The sequence below is a fragment of the Pongo pygmaeus genome, chromosome 1 (assembly GCF_028885625.2).
Source record: "Pongo pygmaeus isolate AG05252 chromosome 1, NHGRI_mPonPyg2-v2.0_pri, whole genome shotgun sequence".
NCBI classification, from domain to species: domain Eukaryota; kingdom Metazoa; phylum Chordata; class Mammalia; order Primates; family Hominidae; genus Pongo; species Pongo pygmaeus.
The window spans coordinates 1,672,815-1,681,858 of NC_072373.2; the positions used below are offsets into that span (position 1 = coordinate 1,672,815).

General features: G+C 48.0%; 1 pseudogene; it reads right to left on the minus strand.

Annotated features, from left to right (window-relative positions):
• Positions 1–487: 487 nt before the first annotated feature.
• LOC129014285 (transcription factor NF-E4-like) lies at positions 488–6,065 on the minus strand (annotated as a pseudogene).
• Between the last annotated feature and the right edge of the window lie 2,979 nt (positions 6,066–9,044).

Consider the following 9,044-nt stretch of genomic DNA (forward strand, 5'->3'; position numbering starts at 1 on the left):
TGGGCGGAGTAGGTGACTGACGAGAAGGAGAGAAACGATAGGCTTTAGGCCTATGAGAGCTGCTTGGGGGATGGGATACTGCTTCTGTGATAGGAACTGGGTGGGCTCTTTAAGGGTAATGCAGACAGGGGTGTGGTGTTTTGCAACTGAGGGTGTGGAAGTATCCCAAACAGCGGGGTTAGCTACGGATGGGGGATAAGGAAAGGTTGCATGTTTTAGGGTGGGAGGTTGGAGGAGTAGAAGAAAGCTAGAAGTACCGGAGGGGTCTGGGTGGATGCGTTGGGTACCATGGGGAATGTGGAAGTGGAGAGTAGTGGAGAGTTTTGAAAGGATGTCTCTGCCTGGAAGCAGAGTTGGGCATGAGGGCAGGACTAAGAGTGAGTGAGGGAAAAGGCGTGAAGGGAGCAGAAGAGTGGAGGGTGGTTCACGGTTTGGAGACTTGTCCATCAATTCCCACAACAGAGACTTGGGAGGACTGGGTGGGTCCTGAAAAAATTAGGTAAAGCAGAGTAGGTTGCCCGGTATTAATTTAAAAAACATACTGACCTACCTGCCACCATCAGGGTTACCCTTGGCTCGGATGAAGCGACGGTAGTTGCTGGGGCGTCCATTCCAGGGCACCGTCAGTCTTCAGCAGCAAAGCCAATGAGAGTAGGAAGTTTTGGCTGGCTCAGGAAGGGATGGGGGCGGTCCTTACAGGGGCAGTTAACAGTCCAACTTCCAGTGGGGTTTTCTGCAGAGGGGGCATGGCCTGGTGGGCTTACCCGGGTTTGGGCATTGTCTGGACCAGTGGCCTACATTGCCACACTTGAAACAGGTGCCAGGTGGAGGTGGATTACCAGAAGGCTTCCGTGTGGAGCCACAGCCCCGTGGGCCTGCAGGGCCCCTGATGGCAGAGGCAAGCATTTGAAACTCTCCCTGTTTTTGCCTTTTACTTTCCTTATCATGATTGTTAAAGACTTTGAAGGCTAAATTAAGAAAGTCTAGTTGTGGGGTTTGAGGGTCGTTGTCAACCTTATGAAGCTTGTGCCAGGTATCGGGGTGGATTGGGAGATGAATCGAAGGTTTAAAATAGTGGTTCCTTCTGGGCTGGCTGGGTCTAGGTTGGTATACTTTCTCACGGCTTCAGTTAAACGACAGAGAAAAAGGGCTGGGTTTTCGTGGGGACCTTGGGTGATTTCTGAAAGTTTTTCATAGTTGACTGCTTTATGGGCACCCTTTTTGAGTCCTGCAAGGAGACACACAATCATGTGGTCTCGATGGCAGCATCCAGAAGCCCTGTCTTGATAATTCTAGAGGGGGTCCTGTTTGGGGACTGCCTCTGCACCAGTGGGCTGGGCAGGAGCCTGGTGATGAATTGTATCAGCATGTGCGTGAGTTAGGGTCCAGATATGGTCTCAGTCTTCTGGGGTGAGGGTGGAAGAGAGGATAATGTAGAGGTCATGCCAGGTTAGTTCATAAGACTGGGTGAGGTATGAAACTCTAATATAAGAGGCGGGGTCTTCTGGAAATGAATCAAGTCTTCTGTTAATTTGAGAGAGATTGGTGAAGGAGAAGGGAACATGAACTCTAACGATACCTTCAGTTCCTGCTACTTCCCGAAGGGGGCGCTGAAGTAAGGGCGGGGCATGGGCTGAAGATGGCGCCCAAGCGAGTATGGGCGGGAGAGAAGGAAAAGCCAGAAGTGGTTCCTGCTGAGGGTTTGAAGGGGGAAGGGGGGTTGAGTTAATAGGCAGCGGAGGATAGATAGGGGCCTAAGGTGGCGGGATGGGTTTACAGGCCTCAGGAGAGAGGGCGGTGATGAAGGAGAATGGGGACAGGCAACACTAGAATTGTCCTGAGGAGGGGACGGTGTCGGAAGAGAAGTGGATACTGCTGACTGGGAAGATGGCGGCTGAGAAGATAAAGAGGAGGCTTCGGGGTTAAAGAAGACGGTTGAGAGGGAGAGGAAGGGGCTGGGAGGGGTGGGCAGCAGCCTGCTGGATTAAACGAGGAAGAAGAGGTAGGGTTGGGAGGAAAAACGCGATCAAGGTGGCGAGAATGGAGGAGAAGAAACAGGTAAGCAAGAACTGCAGAGGTCGGGCTGTGATCTGAGTGCAAAAAGGCCTGGACAGAAGGACATAAGGAATCTCTCCCCATTTCTCCAGTCGTCGGCAATAATTGCTTAAGTCAGGTAAAACTGTAAAGTCTAATGTTCCATTTGCGGGCCATTTGGACCCGTTATCTAATTTGTACTGTGGCCAGACTGAATTGAAGAAAAGACAAGGCGCTTAGGGCGGATATCTTGCCTGAGGCCTAAGGTTTGCAGGTTTTTATGAGGTAGCCTAGCGGGCTGTCCTTTGGAAAGGAAGACTGAGAATTTCCCATAACAGAGGGTAGGCTCAGGAGAACAGGGAAAAGGAGACCGTCCTAGATGGCCAGAGGGAGACGATAAAAGGAGCAGTCATCACCGCTGCCTTTTTCGTTCCTGGAACGGGATCAAATGGCTTAGAGGCGACCCCCTAAGACCAGATGATCAGCGAGTGCCTGGCACATGCCGGAGCCTTCTTGGACCAACGCTGGATTTTCGAGCCAGAGAAACCAAGAGAAGACCTGTGGATTTTTCCCTGTTAATGTGGCTCCAGGGAAACTTACAAGTAGGCAAGATCAGTGACTGATGTGCATGCACAGAGAGGCGACTGGAGACTGAGGAGCTTCCTTTGTCCAGCGGCTGTGGCCTCCTCTCCGGGGTGCAGGGGTATGCCCACGGGGACACAGACCTGAGCCCCTCCTGGGCTTCGGCACCAGATTAAAGGTTCTTGTATCTGTTTGAACCCCGGGAGCGCGCCAACAAACAACACAAGGTGGTGTGGAGCAACATGCTGTTTTATTGGACGCCTGGGTGCAGACGGTATGAGGCCTAAAATGGCATCAGCACCAAATGAGTACGGGGCAGGGGTTTTATAGTGTCCTGTAAACAGGAAGTGTCCCAGTCTGACGGGACTGCTACGTAGTAACCGGATGACCTCTCGATCCTCAGGGGTACGTGTCTTCTGGCCAGGGTAAGTGTCTTCCGGCCAGCCCTCTTCCTGCTTCTGCTTCTCGCTGACGCACGCTGCTGGCGCAAGTGGCCTTGTGCTTCGGGACTGGGCCTGAGGAGGGAGGAGTTATTCATCCCCCCAAGCTTTCAGGCCCTGGGGAGAATCTTTCAGGCATAAAGTAATGAACACTAATAAGTGATTTTTAAATTACCCCTGTGATAAGGGCTACAGATTAGGAATACATAGAGAATGTATCAGGGAATTTTCCCTTAGTCTGTAGGGTCAGAGAAGCCTTCCAAGAGAAGTAACTTTGAAAGGTAGATGTGGAAGAGGAAGAAAAGGCAGCACAGGAAAGGGAGGAGGCAGGGCTGTCCATGGGTGGCAGGACTTCAGGAGGACCCGTGTAGCTTTGGGAATAAGGGACAGAGTGGCAACAGGTCTTGTTGGAATGTACCTTGAGAGCCTGTCACAGCAGGAAGGTGGCAGAACCAGGTTTGCATTTTCACTTTATTTATTTATTTTTAATTTTTTTTTTTTTTTTGAGGCGCAGTCTCGCTTCGCCCAGGCTGGAGTGCAGTGGTGCAATCTCGGCGCACTGCAAGCTCCGCCTCCCGGCTTCACTCCATTCTCCTGCCTCAGCCTTCCGAGTAGCTGGGACTACAGGCGCCCACCACCACGCCCGGCTAATTTTTTGTATTTTTAGTAGAGACGGGGTTTCACTGTGTTAGCCAGGATGGTCTCCATCTCCTGACCTCATGATCTGCCCGCCTCGGCCTCTCAGAGTGCTGGGATTACAGGCATGAGCTACTGCGCCCGGCCACTTTATTTATTTTTTGAGACAGAGTCTCATTCTCTCATCCAGGCTGGAGTGCAGTGGCACCATCATAGCTCATTGCAGCCTTGAACTCCTGGGCTCAAGCTATCCTCCTACCTCAGCCTCCCAAGTAGCCGGGACTACAGGCATGCTCCACCATGCCTGGCTAATTTTTTAATTTATTTTTTGCAGAGACAAGGGTTCACCATGTTGCCCAGGCTCGTCTTGAACTCCTGGCCTCAGTCTCTCAAAGTGCTGAGATTACAAGTGTGAGCCACCTTGCTGGCCGAGGTTTGTATTTTTAAAGGTGGCTCTGCTGCAGTGGGGTGCAGACGAGAGAAAAATGGGGTATAGGAGGATAGTGGGGTACAGGGGGGAGGGGACAGTGGGGAACAAGGGAGAAGATGGTGGGATGCTGGGGAGAGGGCAGCACTGGGGGATTTCAGGTGAGTTTCAAGGCCACTGAGCTAGGACAGGTGAGATTCCAGCATAGAGGAGTTTGGAGGCAACAATATGGGTGAAGAGAGGTACAGAGATTTGAGAAGTATTTGGGTGGCAAGCTGGGAAGCAAACTTCCAGGTTTCTATGTGAACACAGGGGCGATGTCTTGGGGAGGAAGGAATATTGCAGCAAGAGTTCAGTGTGGAACATGCTGACTGGAAGGGTAGCCGTGGCAGGAGGCAGCTGAACATGCAATTCCAAAGAACAGAGAGAGCTTTAGGCTGCTGGGGAAATGTCTTGCCCTGTTGCTGTAATTGAAGCTGTGAGAGTAGATGAGGTGGGAAGAAAGCACCCACAGACAAGTGGCCAGGCGCGGTGGCTTAGGTCTGTAATCCCAGCACTTTGGGAGGCCAAGGTGGTGGATCATTTGAGCCCCGGAGTTCGAGACCAGCCTAGGCAACATGGAAAAACCTCATCTCTATAAAAAATACAAAAATTAGCTGGGTATGGTGGCATGTGCCTGTAGTCCCAGCTACTCTGGAGGGTGAGGTGGAAGGATTGTTTGAGCCCAGGAGGCGGAGGATGCACTGAGCCCTTGGTCATGCCACTGTACTCCAGCCTGGGTGACAGAGCAAAAACCTATATTGACATGGTTTGGCTCTGTGTCCCTACCCAAATCTCATCTCAATTTGTAATCCTCGTGTGTTGAGGGAGGAACCTGTAATCCCCATATGTCGAGGGGGGCAGGTGATTGGGTCATGGGGGTGTCCCCCATGCTGTTCTGGTGATAGTGAGTGAGCTCTTGCGAGATCTGATGGTTTTATACGTGTTTGGAAGTTCCTCCTTTGTTTGTCTCTCTCGCTCTCTCGCTGCCTTGTGAAGAAGGTGCCTGCTTCTCCTTCCGCCGTGATTGTAAGTTTCTTGAGGCCTCCACAGACATGCGGATCTGTGAGTTAATTAAGCCTCTTCTATTTAAAAATTACCCAGTCTCAGGTAGTATCTTTATAGCAGTGTGAAAATGGACTAATACATGTAGCAAAAAAAGCAAAAACAAACAAACAAAAACAGACAAGGGAGGCTGGATGCAGAGGGCTGGCTGGGTATTTAAAAGTCAAGAGGGAGTTTGTACTGTTATAAACAAAGGGTTGTATAAATAAATGGGGAGTAGATATCATCTGTACAGAACTCCAAATGATTTACATAGATGTTCTGCTCTCGAGGAGTGGGAGCATAACACTGCAGCCCTTAGGTGTGGATTGTTTATAGTGACTGCCTCTCCATCTATACAGTGTGGAAAGGAGGAAAGAGTCACTGTATAATGGACAAACCTGACAATCATTACCTGAGGCAGGTGACCAAGGCCAGCATCAACAATGATAAGTCAAGTTGTCAGTTTGAACCCTTGAGAATGAAGCACTGAGAAGGGCACTTTACCTCTGTGGTCTTCCAACCCCAAACCTTCCTCCCCCAAAACTCTCATCTAACCATGAGAAAATCATCAGACAGACTGGGCAAAGTGGCTCATGCCTGTAATCCCAGCACTTTGGGAGGCTGAGGCAAGAGGATCACTTGAGCCCACGAGTTCCAGACCAGCCTGGGCAACATAGTGAGATCTCGTCTCTATTTAAAAAAAGAAAAAAGAAAATCATCAGACAAACCTTGATTGAGGGATAGTTTACAAAATACCACAATACCTCAAAACCATCAAGGTCATCAAAAACAAGAAAGTCTGAGAAACTGTCAGTCAAGGAGAGACTAAGGAGGCAGGACAGCTGGGTGCAACGAGGCATCCTAGATTGATGTCCCGAAACAGTAAAGAGACATAAGGTGAAAACTGAGGAAATCTGAACAAAGCATGGACTTTAGTTAATAATGTATCTACATTGATTCATTAATTATAATGTGTACCCAACAAATGCATTAATAAAATACTAATAATAGAAGAAACTGAGTGCAGAGTTTATGGGAACTCTCTGCATTATCTTACCAATTTTTCTGAATGTCTAAAGCTCTCGTCTAAAAACTAAAGTTTACTTTTTAAAAAACTGATATGAAATTTTTCTCTGGCATCCTAACGTATTGTTTGGGATATCCGAAGTGGAGAATTAATGAGATAATTTTAGTTTGGCAAATGGATATAGCATTAAAAACATAAAGTTACATACTGAAAAGTTATTCTTTTCTTCAGCTCTTCTGGTGAGATCACACAGTGAGTCTTCTTCAGTGCTAGGATGTCTTCATGGCTTCTTTGACACTTACTAATCTCCATTATTTAATGACGACAAACTCATAGACCCAGCTGGACTCCAGTGCCTACATTTCAATAGCATTGCTTTGTTTTGAGTTCATCTTCAGGCACCCTTTTTTTTTTTTTTTTTTTTGAGACGGAGTCTCACTCTGTTGCCCAGGCTGGAGTGCAGTGGCTTGATCTCGGCTCACTGCAAGCTCTGCCTCCTGGGTTCGTGCCATTCTCCTGCCTTAGCCTCCCAAGTAGCTGGGACTACAGGCACCCGCCACCATGCCTGGCTAATGTTTTTATTCTTTTATTTTTAGTAGAGACAGGGTTTCACCGTGTTAGCCAGGATGGTCTTGATCTCCTGACCTTGTGATCCACCCGCCTCAGCCTCCCAAAGTATTGAGATTACAGGCGTGAGCCACTGCGCCTGGCCCTTAGACACCCTTTCTTTATGGCAAATGCTACCGGTTGTCCTTTTGTATGAGCAATCTGAAGCTTTCTTTAATGAATTTGATTGCAGTTATTAAAAGGAAGAACATCAAGTAAACTGGTTGACAATGGTGACTTTTACTTGAGCCCTATGAGTGTGAATCAAAACAATCCTCCTGCCCTTTGTGTCCTGGAAATGGCTTCCAGCTGATAACCTACAGGTCCAAATTAACTACCTGGAGAAGGTTTTATGATTCGTGGCTTCTTACATCCTGTCCCTGAGTAAAAAATCTTTGCGTTGAGTTCCTCAAATCTCATCGTGCCTCCCCTTCTATTCCAAAAAAATAGCTACTAAGATTTAAAAAAAAAAAAAAAAAAAAAAGAACGTAAGAAAACGACATACCTTGCTCACAATTTGTGGACCAGAGGACAGACAGAACTCAAAGTCATCCCTCTGCTCACTGGGATAAATGCGTATCTGATGACTTCCTTTGGAAAGGCTAATCAGAAACTCAAAAGAATGCAACCCTTTGTCTCTTATCTACCTATTACCTGGAAGCCCCCTCCTCACTTCAAGTTGTCCTGCCTTTCCAGACTGAACCAATGGACATTTTGTATGTGCTGATTGATGTCCTATGCCTCCCTAAAATGTATAAAACTGAGCTGTGCCCCGACCACCTTGGCACATGTCGTCAGGACCTCCTGAGGCTGTGTCACAGGTGTGTCCTCAACCTTGGCAAAATAAACTTCCTAAATTGACTGAGACTTGTCTCAGATACTCTTTGATTTACAAAACATTTATCAAATTATGTCTGCCTCCACAGCCTTAATTTAGTTGACACAGCCAAGAACTTCCGTTCCTCACATGACTTAGATCTCTCTAAGAGATGTCCCCTTGTTGACCTGGCACAAGGCCACACACAGACCTTCCGAATTCCCACTCATTGCCCCACAAATGATTAGGCTGACTGCCTGTACTCACTGATCCATCAGAACAGAGTGCTTGTTAGCCAAACTCTCCTTCTCCCAAGCCCCTGATCCTGGACCCACCCTCAGCCTGGAGCAGCAGACAACCCCTCCAGAGAACAGGCTGGACACTGGATAAAACATTCTCTCTCTACTCTCCATTCACCCCACCTCCCACCCATCCCTTCATGAGGTTCCTCCCATTTCCCCACACTTCATTCTTCTTAGCTTTAGTCACTCTTCCCTCTAGAAGAAAAACCCCTTTCTACCCAACCTTTGAGATGCTGGCGGATTTCATGGTAGGAGCATTCGCCGTATTGAAATAGTCCCCCACTTCCTATTACAACAGCCCCTTCCACTTCCTCTTGTAATAATCCTTTTCTATAAAGTGACTCCTCACCAAGTCTGGAGTTTTTTTTGTACTTGACACAGTACAGGTGGTATTCGCAGTGGCGATGTCATGAAAGTGGTCTGTGAATAAATTAAGAATCAGAAATGCTGTAGTCGTAAGACAAAACAAGACAGTGGTTTGGGGATATATCTTCCCATATTCATTTTGAATCCTTGCTGTTTGGCTGGATGCTGTAATAATCATGAGCTCATGTCTTTGTCACGCAGGCTAAAAAAAGCACCTGGATTTGGGAGGTGTTTAATAATATTCTGGGTGTGGTGGTGCAAGCCCGTAGTCCCAACTACTCAGGAGGCTGAAGCAGGAGGATAGTTTAAGCCCAGAGTTCAAGTCCAGCCTGGGTCACATTGCCAGACCTCATCTCAAAACTGAACAGGCCAGGTGCCATGGCAAATACCTGTAATCCCAGCACTTTGGGAGGCCGAGGCGGGCAGATCACTTGAGCCCAGGAGTTCGAGACCAACCTGGATAATGTGGTGAAACCCAGTCTCTACTAAAAATACAAAAAATTAGCTGGCTGTGGTAGTGAGCACCTGTAGTCAGCTACTCAGGAGGCTAAGGTGGGAGGATCACTTCAGCCCAGGGAGTTGAGGCTGCAGTGAGCCATGATCATGCCCCTGCACTCCAGCCTGGTCAACGAGAATGAGATTCTGTCTCAAACAAAAATGAATAAATAAAAATAAATAAACAAACATGTCTAATCAACTCATCTATTTAACTAACATTGCA